We start from the raw sequence: 16,981 nt of genomic DNA, 5'->3' as shown, positions 1-16,981 counted from the left end.
GGGTGAGCCCTGTTCTGTGGGTAGGACTGGACCCGGGAGCTGGCATTGACCCTGCAGTCCCAGCTGAAGCTGGCATGGTGCAGGTAGGAAGGTCATGCCTTCACAGTAGGGGCATGATTTTGGTGATCTGGCTATGATGGCAGAGCCCTGGGGGTGGAAACCCAAGGGTGCAGGCAGGTGAAGAGGAAGAACCAATGCCAAGTCTAATGTGGGCGTCTGTTAAGGGCTATTTATGGCCAAGGGTGGGAAGTGCCTTTGCTGGGCACACAGTTCCCATTACTGCCCACTGACTTAGCACATCCAGAACTGCTTTGCAATTGCCTCCTCAGGGGCCCAAGCTGTCTTCAGCACAATAGTCAATGTGCCTTTAAAGAAGGCTAAAAGCCTCTGGCCTGGGCAGTAAGTCAGGAGAAGCCTGCTGGCCAAATGCCTAGCAGAAGGGACAGCATGATCCATCTTCCTGAAAGAGGCAGTTGGGTGAGCTTGGGCATAGCTTCACCTGCCCTGCTCCAGGCAGCTCCACCAGAGCTGGGAAGACATCTAGCGGGGCCCTCAGTGCTGCCTGAAAGCCCCAGAATGGGCTCAGGGATAGGCACAGGCTTCTTGGTGGCCAAGGCGCTCTGAGGAGGAGGGCTGGGAGGGTGCATCTGGGCACTTAACCCCCCACTCCTACTGCCTTTCGATTCTTTTGGGTCCAGACACTGAACACGAGGGGGCGCCAGACAGCCACCCAACCACAGAGAAGCTCTTGTTGCCTGGCTTTGTCCCCATTTTCCAGAAGTTAGGCTGCCAGGGCACCCACCTAGGCTTGGGTGTTTGTGCTAGGACCTTAACATTTGGAAGCAAAGTTTCCTACAGCTGTGGCTGTCTGAGCCCTAGAAAGGCAATAGGTTGAAAAACACCACCACTTTTGAGTGACATGGATTAAGTATTGTGTATTTAAATTTTTTTTCCTGTTTCTTCCTAACTGTGTAGACTTTTGTCCAAAATCTCCCTGAAGAGGTGGATCCTTGGAAACCCAAACCCTCCAGAAAGATTATTGTCTACATCCGTGGAAGGGAACAATGCATTCACGTTCTGGTTCCTACACTATGCACACCGGTTCTGTCATTTTACTGGCTGCTGAGTGACTCTGAGTGTTTGTACAAAGAGCCTTGAACCAGATTCCTGCTTTGACTCTGCCTCCGCTTAATTGTTATGTGGAAAGTTGGACTTCCCCAGCTTAACTTGAATGTTTTCGTCCATCGACTGGAGCTAACTGATGCTCTTGTGACTGCTGCTAACCTTTAACAACTGCTGGGAGAAGATGGGAGAATGAAGATGGAGACATGTTTGAGGAGCTGGAAGTCTTCTATAGATGTAAAAATGTTTCTCATTTTTAATATCCACATGGTTGACGCCATAGTGCAAATTGCCCTAGAAAGGGACTGTGACTCTCAAACTTGAGTGGGCCGCAGAATCGCTTGGGGGATTTGTGAAAATAGACTGCTGAGCCCAACGCCCTGAGGCTGAGGATGGAGCCAAGATCTTGCATTTCTAAGAAGATTCCAGAGGGTGCTGATTCTGCCTGAGGCCACACTCTGAGGACCATTGCTAGGCTGAGCAGTGACTGGTAGAGAAAATTTAAGATAACTAGGACTCATGCCACCACCACCACCACCCCACCGTCCAGCCCCCAGACATTACAGCTTCACCTCAACATATATCCACAGTTTCTCTGTGATCTGGTACAAGGTCTGGTGAGCAAGATAAGAAACCTGAGCAAGAACCCTGGCCCTCAAGGAACTTAAAATCTTTGGGGGAATGCAATGAGATGAGTTGGAAATCCCTATATTAAAGAAGAAATTTCTTTGAGAGGTAATTCCAGATGCTAGGGAAGTCCATGGCCAGTCAGAGGGAAGTTTCAGGGAGGAAGTTACCAGATGAAGTTTCCAGAGGTAAGAAAATGCATGCGCAAGTTTTAAGTTGAAAGGCATCTGTAGGTTGGGCAGGAAGGTGAGCTCAGTTGCTGTAATGGAAGCGCTTTTGTCTTTCCTGTGTCCGGTGTGGGGGAGTGGAGTCCTCTGGGTAAGTCACCACTGAGTGCCCAGAGGTGGGTGCAGCCTTCCTTCCTGACCTGCAGTGGGCCCACCCACTGTGCTGACCACCTTTCCATGTGGCGGTGGACAGGAAGCCAGGAATGAGTGGGTACTCTTGTGAGGCCCACAGGGAAGGTCTGAACCAGGGAGAGGTTTGAAGTTTGGAAGTTTGAGCTTGAAGTTTCCTAAGCAAAGACCCTTTGCTAGAGGATCATGGGTGGGGAGTGGATGGTGAGAGAAGGCAAGACTGCCTGGCTGACACAGAAGATTCTGAGGCGAGAGAAAGCTAACTTTCCCGGGGCTGGGGGCACTTCTGCAATGAAGTCCTATAAACTTGGAAACTATAAACTTAGGAAAAGAGACTAATTGGGGAAGGCCTAGGGCTTTCTTTGGTCATTTCTTTACCCCTTATAAGACTAAAAATTCGGGATGGTTGAAGGAATAGAGGTTCGCTGCCTGACACTCATTACACACCAAGTACTCACACCCTTAAGATGTTGGGCTATTTTACCCCCGTGTTCCTGTCTGAATTGAAGTTCATCTGTTTAGATTCCTTCATGAGTTGTTTTCAAGGGCAGGGGTGCTGTCTACTTGTCACAAAGGTTTAATTCATGTTTCAGGATATACATGTGGCAGGAAACCACTTCACAAAAGGCAAGGAGTTCCACTGGACATTGAATGGGATCCCCCCGCAGGCCCCCCAAGTGCTGTACCCTGATACTTTCTTCTTTTAACCTTCTGCCTGACTCCTCATACCTCTGGGGATTTTTGCTTTAGTCCTAAGGGTAGTGGGGTTCGGCCTTGGAAGGGGCAGCTGTAGCAGGAAGTAGTGACTGCTTTGGCGTTCCTTTGAATCACACTTGCCCTCTCCCCTAAAGAACATGTTCTAGGCTCTGGAAGCCTGGCACCCCAGCTTTTTGTGCACCTTCCACCCCAAGTCTGCACAGGCCCCTCCAGCACCCATGAGGCTATGGGTTAACCTGGCACTTTAGATCCTTGATCTAGGATAAAAGGGGCTAAATGCTGAGATGCCGCGTTCTGCATCTGTACCCCAAACTGCTGCATGACCCTTGGTATCACACTATCCCCTCGAAACAGTAACTAGACAAGAGAAGCAGGAGCAAGATAAAGCTGCTTCTGATACTCCCTCATCCTTCCATTGTTCTGGAACCTCTTCCCACTTCCTTTAAATTATTTACCTCTCCCCGTTAGCTTCTTCCCCTGGATCTCTAACTGCACTTAAATTCATCCATCCCCAACTGCCCTCCCTCCCCCAAAAAAGTCTCCTTGACTCTGAAGTCTTTTCCTATCACTGTCAACCAAGTTGTTTCTCAAAAAGTAGTGGTGCGTGCTCCTCTTGCCTTCATTTCCTCCCCTGCCACGCAGATCACCTTGAGACATGCCTCAGGCTTAGCACAAGGGAGCGCTTAATTACGCTGGATGGTAGAGGCACCATATTCTCCCTCTCGTGGGTTTTTCTATGGCAGCTCTGTCTCCTTACACCGTATACCTTCTGGCATGCTTTTGCTCTTCACTCGGGTTCTCCTGCATCCTTTGCTCCATTCTGTGTATTTTTTCCACTCCCAGTGCCCTGCTCACTGTACCGGCTCATCCTCGGTCACCCTCCGCCGCCATGGTGCACCTACCGTGGGTGTGCTCATGGTGTTTTGGGTATCCCCGGTGTCTACAGCCTCACCTGTACCCCTCTCAGGTGTAAGAGGCTCCCCTTTGAGCTTTGTCTCGGCAACAGCAGCATGTGCCACACAAGCACACAGCTTGCCGCTGTGGCTTGCTGCACGCTCCCTTCCGCTACACGGGTGGCCTTCTGTGTCTCCTTTGCCCTACCAGTGCTTCCTCCTGTGTCCAGGTCTGTGCACCTGCTCTTTCCTCCAGCTATACTCTTTTCCTCCCCTCTCATCTGATTAACTCCTACCCAATCTGTACATTTCTGCCTCTTAATGTTCACCTCCTCTGGGCACTTCGCTTTATCCTTGAGGTTAGAACCTCTGTTTAGATGCTCCCATAGCAGCGGCTTTCACCATTCTACCTTGACATCCATTCAATTTTAATTTTACAGTCATAATGATAGGTATGAGGAGGGAGTGCCTTCTCAGACCAGACTGAAAATTACACAAGACAGGACCTTGTCTGTTCTGTTCATTATTAAATTAGATTGGGTGTTCAAAAAAGTATATGCCACATGAATGAACTCAGCGCCTTTAACTTCGTTCATTCTCTCCACACGGAGCCATACATTTTCACTTCCTAAACATTTACCTGAAAAGTATCTTTCCAATCATCCCTGGAATCCATACATGCATGCATTCACTTATGCATTCAGTGGCAATTTACTGCGCACCTGTCACATGTGAAGCCCTTTACCAGAACTTTACACAGAGCTGCTCTGTGCCCTCTTGGGGCTTCCAGTTCAGGAATGCACTGCATGGATAAACTATAAAGTACACCTGCAAATAAATGCATAATTATTGCTTGGATAGGTGCTAAGAAGGATACAACAGGGTGGTCTCAATGAATACCGGGGCGGGGGGTGGGGGAGAGTGAGAGACAGGATTAGTGTCCAGACCAAAGTGACATCCTCCGAGACAAAGGGGAGTAGGGATTAACTAGTCACCTGAACTTTTTGGTCTCTGCATCTAACCTTGCACAGGTGAGACCTTGGTTGGGAGCAATACATCTAAAACCCAAGATGACCTTGGTGCTGCCATGCGGAGGGAGCATTCCAGGGCACAGCTCCACCTCCTGCATGGTACACCCAAGCTGCTCCGTCTGGAGCAGTGCCCGCCACTGGCAGGCCCCGGTCTACCTCTCCAGACTCATTTCCTACCTGGCTGCGCTGGAGTCTTATGTCCTGGCAATAGAATTGCTGGCCGCTCTTCTTGCCTACAATGTGGTCCTCCCGGCGTCCTTGCTCCCACTCCTCCCTGCCTGGAGCACCCGTTCCTTACTGCAGCTCTCCGAGTCATACTCATGCCTTGCCAGAGTTCAGGAAACTGCCTCTTCCAGAAAGTCTTCCTTGACTTGCCTGCCTGCTCCCTTGGCTCATTTCTTTGAAACACTTCCCGGCACAATCTCTGCTACTGCACTTCATAGAATACAAATGTCTCTGTCTACTGCATAGACTTGAGGGCTGATTTGGCCTCTTCATCTATGAGATTTTAATATATGGCATGTAACTTGGTGCACAATAGCACCAAATAAGTGCTATGAACTAATGGAAGGAAGGAAGATAGTTAGAAGGAGGGAAGGGAAGAGGGAGGAAGGAAGATGGAATGTAAACAAGCTTAGTGAAGCCTGAATATTCTGTCTTCATGCACAACTGTTGGAAACATGTACACACTGCATATATATTATACTCTCTCCACATATATTATACTCTCTCTAATATATAGTAGAGTATAACATATACTCTATTCACCACATATACTATACTCTAATATATAGTATAGAGTATATTCTATATAACTGCATAACTGTATAGAGTATAATATTTATACTCTAATTATGTACATAATCTATAACAGAAAGATAGGAAACAGAAAGATACTCCTAGGGAGGACTAGGAGAGCTGTTTGCCCAATGCATGCGCCAAGAGACACATACAAGCCCTTCTCACTGGCCTTCCCATCACACTTTCAATATCAGTGTCAATCATGCACTCCTGCCAGGCTCAGACCTTTCTTAGCAGCCTTACCGGGGTTTGCAGGAATATTCTGTGAGCTGGGCGATGGTGTGGCTAGTTTTCGGGGATGAGGAGGCTGTCCCTAGTGCAGGCCTTGGGAGTCTGACTTGAGAACGGGCAGTGTTGGCTCTATGGGGAGACCCACTGGAGAACGCACTGACTTGGGGCTGCTCAGCAGTGCTGCTCCTTTATGTCTGCTAAGGTCTGGATAGTAAAAAGGAAGCTGGTGCCCCAGCTCTTACTGCCTACAAGCCCGCACTATGTTCTGTGATCAAGACCAAGGGCTTGAGCAAAGTGTCCTGTGATCCTATTATCTCAGACTCCTCTGGCAGCAAGTAATGGTTGGCTAGGAGCAGGCAGAATAGAGACACCTGTTCCTAGGTGTTTCAGTGGAGGGATTTAACAGAGGGGATTGATTACCTGAGTGTTGAAGTCTATGTGAGCAGAAGAGAAACTCCAAGGTAACCCTCAGGTGGTTGTTACAGGAAGAAGTCACTGCTCAAGGACTGGGAAAAGCAAAGGGAAGAAGCTGGAGTTACCAGAACCTTGAAGCTTTGGAGGATGAGCCCAGGGAGTTGGGGCTGAGGCCTCCCAAGTGGGGGCGCCTTCCGCCTGCCTCTGGTACATCTGTGGTTGGAGCACCAGAGTCGGGTTCCAGGAGAGCTGGAATCTGGATCAACTGCTGGTCCCGCTATTTGTCCTTTTAGGCTGATGCAAAAGGAGTTTCATTTATTATTTTATTTTCACCCACCGAAGCTGTATAGGGTAGAGGTTCGGAAAGCAGTCTCTGGAGACAGCAGTCTTCAAACCGTTGCTCCATCTTTTAACTTACAACCTCAGTGTGAACTTCACCTTTCTCCCCACCTCCTCCTAGGTGTGTCTTGTGTTCTGAATAACACCTATGGGCGACGCAGGGCCCTCCACAAACATTCTCTGCTTCCATACCAGGCTCTGCTCCAGGCTCCCAGGATATATGGAGTGAAGACAGTGGGTCTCTGTCCTCTTGGAGGTTATAGTTTTACTGGAATGGTTTCAATTTAATTAAATTATTATTCAGTAAATGGCAGAACTCTGTCATCCCATCTGACCTTCTCCTGGATCATTTAACTGCTCTTGCTCTTCCAAAATCCTAGTGATGAGAAAAGGACAAGGTTCTGGAATGCCCTGGGGGTGGGGGGTTGGGAGACAGAAAATCATTCCAGCTCTGTCACCTCCAATGGCTCCTGTCCAGGTGGTCATTAATTGATTCCTGGGCTTGTCCTTGTTGGTCCTGCTCCTGGTCTGTTGGCTCTCACCCTTCTGGTGGGGTCTCCGTGCCTTTTACTGCAGCGCAGTGGTCCAGTGGCCAACTGCAGCTCCCTACCTCCTTCAACCCTTCTGGCCCATGGAAGGGTTTCCCAGAGGCCCTTGGAACAATAGGCTAAGAAGTGTGGCTTGTTTGGATGCCCTTGCCTGAGATCAGTGCCCACAGTGGGAAAAACACGTGGAGGTTGGGGCATAGGGGGCGAGGGGGCTGGTGAGGAAGGGGAGCTGGAGACAAAGGGTGGATAAAGAGGCTCCCTGTGCATTAGTCTTAGCTGGGAAAGAACCCAAATCGGTTGGTTTTTATCAATGCTGAGCCCAAAAGAAGAGGAAAGCTGGGAAGGAGGAACAGAACAAGGGCTATTTTCAGTATCCCGCCCCCAGCCCCCATTAGTCCATCTGGGAATATGGCTTAGAACCAGCATGGCGAAGTGCTGTTTGAGTGGGAGTGTTCGAAATGCGTCTTTTCTCTAAGATCTCAGTACAGTTCTTCGAGGTCAGTAGGCATCATCCCCATTTTACAGATGATGAGACGAGGGAGCAGAGGCCACGCGGAACTTGCCGGGCTGCATCGTTACAGTATGAAGCTGCTCTGTTCAGCCCTGGCAGTTCCTGGCTATTCCAGGCCAGTCACGCCCTTCCGGAGACCAAATGTACCTGCCTCCCCGACCCAATGGGGGGACTTTCCAAACAAAACCCCTTCAGAATCTCCAGGTTTTCATTGTTCTTTTTTGTGCTTTCTTTGTAGTCAGAGAACCACCTTAATTCCTCTCTGGTCCCCCCATTCCTCCATGTTGGATCATCTTCCTCCACTCTATCTTTGCCCACCCTGTGCCCTTTCTGCCCAGTCTCGCCAACCTCGCTCCGTGGGGCTCTGTTCTCAGTGTCTCCCAATGGCCTTACTTGCTTTTATCTCCGTATTGTGGTATTGTGCTGATCGCCCCTGCTCTCCTTTCCTCTTAGACCCTCTCCTGCTCGTCTGTCCCCTGTCCCGTCCAAGATGGGACACCCCTCCAGCGCCACCTCTTCTCACTGCTGCCCGGAGTTTTGCGCCTCCTCCTCCCTCCCGCTCCTTTGACCACCCCCTCCTGCACGTCTTTATTGCCTGCTTGACTGCTCAGGTTCTTTATCCCATCTTCCCCTCAAAGGCATTCGCAGCTCGGCTGTTATTCTTGTATTAGCATTGAACCCATTAAAGCTAATTTGTTTGCCCTAATCTCCATTTATTTTTCCCTAGTTGATATTAGATTTCCCTTTCTATTGCTCCAGCATGATTTTCTCTTTGTCTTCCTAATGGTCTACCCCCCTCTCTTCCTCTATTAATCTGGTTGGCTTCCCTGTGTGGTTTCAAGGCCTTTCTCCGCCTCCCCAGCCCTTAGATTAACCCTGTCACCTCCCTCCCCGGAAGGGCCCCAGCAGTGGATTTCCAGGGATGGAGCTGCTACAAATGTCAACAGACCCAGAAGCTTCCCCAAGAAAAAGTCCCTCTAGAAGGGAGACCCTGCTTGGTCCTAAAGCCAGTTGAATGCCCAGGAAGGGGGATTGGGGGCCAGAGCTGAGAGCTGGGAGCACTTGGGCACAGTTCAGTCCTGAAGGGCAGCCAAGGCTGAGCGCTCCCTGGCGAGATTCCCCTTAGTGGTTGTCTCCAGAGTTTCTGGAGGGCTCTGTAAGCTTCCTCAGATCCTGAAAGTTGTGTCAGTGGCCCAGCCGTGGATGCCTACTTTCTCCAGTGACTAATATCAGACACCTGTTTCTCTGCAGTCGCCCGTGACTGACACTGACACTGGACACTGTTTCTCCGCCATCGCCTGTCTGGAGGCACACTTCCTGCCCTTCCTGAAGATGAGCGGCTTTGCCTCCACGGATATGGTTTCAGGGTGGCTAACTCTTCCCTCGGATCGCCAGGCATAAAGCCTTCTTGGAGCTGGGTGCAGCTTTCCGACAGATGCTGAGTTCCCAGAGGCAGGCGCCTGAATCTGTGCCTGCTGGTAAGAGAAGCAGCCAGTGGGGGTGGGGAGGAGAGCTGTGCTTTGCCCTGGCTGAGCCCTGACCCCCAGGGCACTCAGCAACTTCCACCTTCAGGTCAGCACTGCCAGAATCTCTTGGCATGGTGCCCTGCAATCTGTATTTTTTGAAAGCTCCTCTAATGATTACCCACAGTTTTTAAATCCTCTCAGGAGATGCTCACTAAATATTTATTGACAGCATTCACTAATAGATTAAACCCTCTCCCTAAGAACCTCTGGCTGGGAAGGTCATTCGCCACTGCTTCTCTTTTTCTTCTTAGCTCCCTCCAGACTCCAGCTCCCAGCTCCTGCTGCCCTCACACCCCCCCAGCAGGGGCTGCAGTGGAAAGGGCAGGGCTTCTGCATTTGGGAGACAGTGAAGCAGGAAGGCCTGCACCGCTGAACAGTGACCAGAAGCCCAGAGTCCACACATATCACTGTTGCCCCTTCCACTCTCCCTGGGGTCAGAAGCCTATGGATATTAATGCTGTGTTTTAAAAAATGAGCCTATATTAAAGCAATTTTCAGTTCATTAGATTTCAATTTAATGAGCACCCACTCTATTCTAATAATATTCCAGGCTGTGTGTATGTGGGGAGATGGTTTCTGAGAAGACACAGTGCTTGCCCTTGAGAAAGTTCCCGGTTAATAACCCCTGATATGTTATAGAATCATAAAGTTTCTAAGTCCCTGCACATGCCTCTCTCCTTCAGTTCTTTCTACAGCGGGGTGTGTGTGTACGGGGCTGTGACTGTGTGAGTTTCTGTGTGTAGCTCTGTGTGTGTCCGTGTATGTGTGGTGGGGATGAGGGTGGATCATAAATAACCCACGCCTCAATGACATGTTACACTGCTGAGTTCTTTTTTTTTTTTTTTTTAAGATTTATGTATTTATTCATACAGAACTGGGGTACAGACCAGAGATGCAGAGGGTGAGAGGCTTCACCAGGGACAGAGTGGGGAGCAGAACTGGCAGATCGAGGAAGTACACTGCTGAGGGGAGCAGCAGGCGGTCAGGAGAGGTCTGCTGAGCTATGTGGGTCTCCTCGGGGCAGGCGGGAATCGAACTCATGTGGAAGTGGCTTAAGCTTCTTTGTGCTGTGCTTTAACCTGCTGCGCCACCAGGGAGGGCCCACTGCTGAGTTCTTTAGCTCAAAGATAGACTTTCCTAACTGTAGGGTTTTTGACACTGACTTAAAAGTCACCAAGAACTGTGTAGGGGAGGAAATAAAGGTAGGTAGAAGGAGCCCTGTGGGGAGGGGACATCATGATTGGGGGTAGAGAGAGGACAGGGGAAAGAAACAGCAGTGAGGTGGGATCACGACAGTGCCAGGAGGCAGAGGAATGGGGCACAGTAAATACAAGTGAAGTCACATGACCTAGGAGAGGGAGTTTCTCTCTCTGCTGGAGCTTGGAAGTTCAGGACACTAAGATTCTAACTCTAGGGCCCCTTATTTCTGAGATCCTGACTCGTTTATTAGCTCAGCAAAGAAGTAGCTGGAAAGGGTGGGCTTTGGCCTGAATCTGAGAAACAGAAAGATGGTGTGTGTGCATGTATGTGAGGTATACAGGTGCGTGTGCGCATCTGTGTGTGTGTGTGAATATGCATCTATATGTTGTGCTTGTGTGTGTGTGCGTGTGTGAGTGTATTGTTGGGGGGCACACTGAGGGACCTAACCATCCTGAGGAGTGAAATAAATGGAGCAAATGAAGAACCACTTTTTTATGCTGAACACTTTGAGCAGAGTCTGTGACAAGGCTGCCTATCTGTGGTTACCACACTGTCCCCTGGCTCCCCAGAACCTGGCACCATTGCAAAGTGATTAGACACTCTGAAAGCCACACTCCTGACCGCGCAAGGAAATGGGGTGGGGGGCAGAGAGCAACAGAGGCAGCAGATTGGGGCTTCAGGGGAGGAAACGCAGGGTACAGAGCTCTGGGAGGCCCACTCTATGACTTCATGCCTCAGTTTCCCTCCTCTGGCTTGAAAGAAAGGATATTTACTCTCCCAGTTCCTGATAGCTGCAGCTCTGGACTGCTCAGGCCTGGAAAGAAAGCGTAGAACCCCCTCAAGGGGAATGCAGAGAGCTGGGGGCGGGGGGAGCTTGGGCACCTTCCCCCTGTAAGAACTCCCTTGGCATGGCCCTGAGGGTACCGTGAGATGGGGAGGAAGATGGCCACGCCATGGGCTGCCATATGACTTGCATGATGGTTGAGTGAGTCACTGACTAACAGACCATCCAGGTGGATGGACGTGCCTTGTATCCTGCAGATGGCAGAGTTGCCAGCAAGCACATCCCTGGCCAGAAGAAGAGCTGCCTGTGTAATGTCACAGACTCACTTCATGGAGGAGCTACGTATTGTGGTCAAGTCCTTGTTTGTTCCACATGCCAGGAGGCCCTTTGGGAACTTAGTGCCTACTGACTGCGCCATCTTGGCAGGCAGGGGAGGAAGGTGGCAGTGTACATTCTGAATGAAGCCATGCCCTGAGGGATTCTGGCCCTCCCATCAGCTTGTTTGTCATGTTTATGTTCCCACATGGTAAACTCAGACCTGAGGTGTTGTTTTTGGTTCTGAGTATAGGCAGCAGAGTCTGGGAGCAGTGGGTGGCTGCCACAGGAAAGGCTTAAGGGAAGGTGAGTCAGTCTCTCTTCCCCTGTGAGTCCCAAGCCAGGACTTCCACAGCTAGTGTCAGTCAGATTCAAAGCTGCTGAGGGTCAGAGGTCCTACAATACTAAAAATATCCAGCATTCAGATAGTTAGGGGACTGACTTTTATCACCCCCAGATCTCACATGTCGAAATCTTAACCCGCAGTGTCTCAGAATGAACCTTATTTGGAAAGGGGGTCTTTGCAGATGATTACATTAAGGTTATTGATGTGGCCCTAGTCCCAGGTGACTGTCTTTACAATAAGGGGGAAATTTGGACACAGAAACGCACACAAGGAGAATGCTATGGGAAGATTGGAGCTATACTGCTAAGAAACAAGAAACACCAGAGGCCAACAAACCATCAGAAGCCAGGAGAGACGCCTGGAACACCAGGCCTTCTCATACCAGGTCTCAAACATGAAACAATACATTTCAGTGATACTTCATTACTGTCACCCTGGCAAAGTAGTACACCATTGAAAGAGTTGTGCCTGGGGAAAGAGAGCTTTTCCCCTTGGGCTAGCCTTCTGGGATATTGGGCTGCTGCTCTGGGGCCTCCGTCCAGTGAGTTTTGATGAAGCAACAGACTCAGGCAGGCAGAGAGCAAACATTTTCCAATGTATGACCTTCTCATGTACCTGCTTCTCTTGACATCACTGTCTTACCTACAGAATAGTGGTCAGTCCATCCAGATCCTTCCCCCTTGTGACAAATTCTCCTTAAGCTAAGAGTGAGAACACATGAGCACAGCAAAGCCTCGTTGTTAGTAGGGTCACTCTTGCCCAGCCAGGCTGGGTTCCTCCCGGTCTGCCAGCACGTCCAAGCTTCTCCTCCTCTCAAGGACTTTCTGAATCCAGTTTAAAGTCGGTGTGGATTCACCTACATCAGCAGGGCCCTTGCAAAGTGCTGTCAGGCAAGTGATTCTTAAACTTAGTTTAATTAGGCAATATCAACTAGGCTTCTGTTTCATCAGAGATGGGCTTTTTGTCAAGAACCATGTGACTTTAGGCTGGCGATTCAAGGCCCATTTGACAGACGAAGACGCCATGTTGGAAGATTAATCAGTGTGTGCCCGTGAGGAGCAGACTGGGGCTACACACAGTCTGATTCACTCCTGCCCTCACTCAGGAAATCTCTGGGAGGAGAGGAGCTGTGCAGGAAGCTTGCTCCCAGGAGACCCACACTCGAAAGACAGCTGGGGTTTGAAGTGGCCTGACTCCAGATTTCTGGTCATTTTTATTTTTATTTGTGTATTTATAAAATTGAGGTATCACTGACAATGAGTAACATATTTGTTTCAGACCTTCAACACAGTGATTTGGAGTTTGTATATACAGTGTGAGAGGAGCATGATAATATGTCTATGTACCATCTTTCCTTAGCAATTTTCAAAATCATCATGTGATATTATCGACTATCACCCCCATGCTGTTCGTTACATCCAGTGACTCAGATATTTTCTGAATGGAAGTCTGTGCCTCTTGACCCGCTTCCCCCATTTCACCTTCCCTCTTCCTCTCTACCCCTCTGGCAACCATTAATCTGTTCTCTGTATCCATGTTTGTTTTTTAGGCCTGTGGTTCTTCAAGGGGGATGTACAGCAGAATCACTGAGTATCGTGATGGATACAGACTTGGGGACCCCACACTTTCTAACAGAGACCAGGAACTTCTCACACTAGACTAAAGCCAGTTGTTAAAGGGTTCTTTCACTGAACAAATAGTTATTAAGAACTCACTACACATCTACTATATGCCAGATGTTACTTGGGGAGCTTTGATCCCAGCTTACAGCATCTCATAACTGCTGGTCCCCACAGATGCTACATCTTATAACCAACCACCCTGCTGAGCTGACACCCGTCTATAGGAAGGTGCCCTCATGGATATTTTTCCGAGGCCTTGTCAGTGTGCTATTTACAGTGGTCACTGCTGCCAAACCTTGCTCTGTGGGATCTGAGGCCAGGCCAGCAAGAGGCCCTCCCCCTCCTCCCCAGGCCAGGGAGATACCCTAGAGGGCAGCTCAAGCTGCACCAGGTCCCCCAAAGGCTACATTCTTTGCTGCCTCATTCCCATAATGGCCACTTACTATAAAGAAAATAGAAGAGTATTTACAGCAATAATGTGTGAAAGGATCAAGTGTACTTCATGTTGGGAAAACTTCATTTACAAAACTTGAATGTACAAATTAGGTCAAGTTCTACAACAATAAAGCATGCAATTGGGGAATTATGTAAAACTACTGTGGCTCACATTTATGGAGCTCGCGGAGTATAGAGGGGTTTTGTTAAGTGCTGGGGAGACAGAGTTAAAAGAGCCCTGACTCTCGATTCTCACTTAGCTCAAAGGCAGGACATCAGGGTCAGCACAGCATTCGCTGGCTAGTGGTACCGTGAACCAAGTGAGAGGACAGGAGAGGACGCACCATTGGCAGTCAGAAGCGGTGCAAATCAGACAGGAGGGCCACTGAAGGCCAGGGCAAGGAGGGGTCTGGCTCAGGAGGAGAAACTTGTGCAGAACTTTGTCCAGGAGGTGGGAATGGGGAGGGTGCTCCCTGCAGCTGCTGGGGAGGTGGGAATGTACATGGTATGTTTTGGAAACAAAGACTAGTTGGCTGGAACATGGGTTTGCATACGGAAATAGTGGGAAATAGGGCCAGGGAGGGTGGGATGGAATCTTCTCGGATTGTACACAGGCGATTTGCCCACCAATGCCAGTTAATGATTGGAGTAAAAGGAAGTGCAAGCAGGACACTAAGATAATTTTGGAAAATCACCAGCTAAGATTCTCTGGAGCAGGGCTGGAAAAGAGAGAAAGCAGAACATTTTGATAATGTGAATAATCTAATTAGCACAGATTATTGTCAGGGCTGTTCCGCTTAATAAAAATACCACAAAGTCCAAAGAGAACTGAGTGTATAGGTATGTGACCCTGGCAAGAGATCTAAAAAAAACAACAGAAGTGTGAAGTCAAGCCTGGTGAAGATGGAAGTTTCACATACAGTGAGTAAAATGCACCCCAACTTGTGCATTGAATCAACTTCACACTGGTTTCTTGTTAGCAGGATTAGACTGAAGGCCTTAGCCAGGCTTCTCTTGTGTAAACCCCGACAGTTTATCTGAACCCCACCTGTCTTTCCATTGCTGTCCCCTTCACCTGTAGTTGACTGCTCCCCGCTGCTACTGGTCTTTGCTGGGAATCACCGGCTCCCAGTCCAATCATACAACCCCAGCCCAGTGAACCTCTTTCCACCCGTGCACCAAGACTGTCCTCATGGCTGAAAGTACCATTTGCTTTCCTCTCTGGATTGCTAGCGTGAAGGCAGAGGCTCAGGCTCTGGGGCTCTGGAACACCCAAACATAACTGTTTTGCCACAGTGAAGGGCTCAGCGGGTGTTTCCTTACTGAGCCAATTATTAGAGTGATAAAGCTCTTTGGGTGACAACAGCTCATAGAGTGTGGGGTGACAAGCCCCAGAGGGTGGTGCCAGGAGAGAGTCACCTACGAGATCGAGACACAGGGCTGAAAGCAGGCAGACTTAGGAGAGGAATAGGCCAAGAGGAAGTAGACAGATTCGTGACAGGACAGTAGAGAGCTGAGAATAGGAGCATGTTTGGATAGGGGACAAGTCTGAGCACCGAGAAGGAGAAAAAGAAGTACCTGGGGTGGGGGTATGTTATGGCTTGAACACCCATATGCTGAAGCGTTAACCCTGTATGCGGAGATGAAATCTTGGGAGATAATTAGGGTCAAAGAACTCATGGTGGGGTAGTGGGCTGTCACGGTGGGGCTTAGTGCCCTTATAAGAAGAGGAAGACACGAGGTCTCTCTCTCCACACGCACAAGGGTCTGTGAGGATGCAGTGAGACGGGACCATCTGCAAGCTGGGAAGAGAGCCCACTCCAGACCTGGTCACGCCGGCCCACTGCTCTCAGACTTCTGGCCTCCAGAACTGGAAGCAACATTATTATTTAAGCCACATAGTCTGGTATTCTGCTATAATGGCCATCCTGACTAGGTGGACAATTTGGAGTGACAAGATCTTCGGAGAAATGTCAAAGAGAGGTGTCATAGTTTGAGGTGTGGCCCAGAGAGGCTGAGTCGAAGAAGCAACATGCTGCAGGGGTGACAGGTGCACAGGCATGTGCCCGGGGAGGAAGTTCTCACCAGAAAAAACAAAGGCAGTAGCTCTGTGGTGGGGTTGGGGGGCGGGGACAGAAGTGGGGGGGTGGGGGGGAGGACAGCAGGGACAGAGTTCCTCCCTTCAGACACTTTCTGAGGGGTGCAGATCATCACATCACAGAATCCGGGCACAAGGGCTGCTGGGTAGACACCTGACAATCCCCAGCGTCATCACCCAGCTACTCTGACACTAGCAGAAGCCCTGTCCCTGGAAGGTCACACGCGGGAACACACACAACAGTAAGTTTGGCACAGCAAAAATTACAATATGCAGCTAAGGCAGATCAGAGATACTCAGGAAAACAGAAGAGAGTTGCCCTTCAATAGAAAAAATGACACCTGAAATTCTGTTATTTAATCCACAGAATTATTTTTTCCTGTCACTATCATTCAATATCCTTATGTCAACAAACACCTCTGCCTATTTTGCAAGGAAACATTATTTGAGAATCACTGATAGATGAAAGTTATACAAATATTTGTTGATCTACTGTAAGAAATATTCATGCTGACACCACATTGTAATAATCAGTTTGTATAGATGAAGACACACACGGGGTTCACATGGCTGCGAGGGAAGGACAGAGAGATCCCCAGGGCTCTGGCCCTGCACCCCAGCCAAGGGGAAGTTAGAATGGAGATTCTCATGGGCTGATACAGGTGCCGACCTGTGACAGCTCCAGCCACCGGCCTTCAGAGCCATCACCCTTGGGGTCCAAGAGACCAGATGCTAGAGTAGCAAGTCGTGCACTGCACCTGTCCACTTTGTCATTCCACTCCCGTCTGGGAAGAGCCACATGAGTGAACCCCAGAGGCCCAGAATAGTCTGACACTGGCCAGATGCATAACCCATGCAAGTGACTGACCGACCTAGCGTCTCTTCTGAAAACAAGTTCTCTGCAGGGCCTGCTCCACCCTCCCAAGTCTCATAACTTAAGTGGGGGCCACAAAGGGGAACATGACTGGATCTCGGGGCTCATTTGCTCAGAACTCAATCACAAAAATGGGGAGGTCACAGGACTATGTCCTCATTCCTAAGCTGACCAGAATTGGTCCACAACAG

At 49.4% G+C, this 16,981-nt stretch overlaps 1 protein-coding gene across 4 annotated transcripts in view; it reads right to left on the bottom strand.

The window, feature by feature from the left end:
• PAX8 (paired box 8) overlaps positions 1-16,981 on the bottom strand; it is a 54,846-nt gene that overhangs the window by 25,361 nt on the left and 12,504 nt on the right. The window lies entirely within an intron of this gene.

This window comes from Condylura cristata, unplaced genomic scaffold, assembly GCF_000260355.1.
Source record: "Condylura cristata isolate star-nosed mole 26May11 unplaced genomic scaffold, ConCri1.0 scaffold00020, whole genome shotgun sequence".
NCBI classification, from domain to species: Eukaryota; Metazoa; Chordata; class Mammalia; order Eulipotyphla; family Talpidae; genus Condylura; species Condylura cristata.
This window is presented reverse-complemented; position numbering and strand designations above follow the sequence as displayed.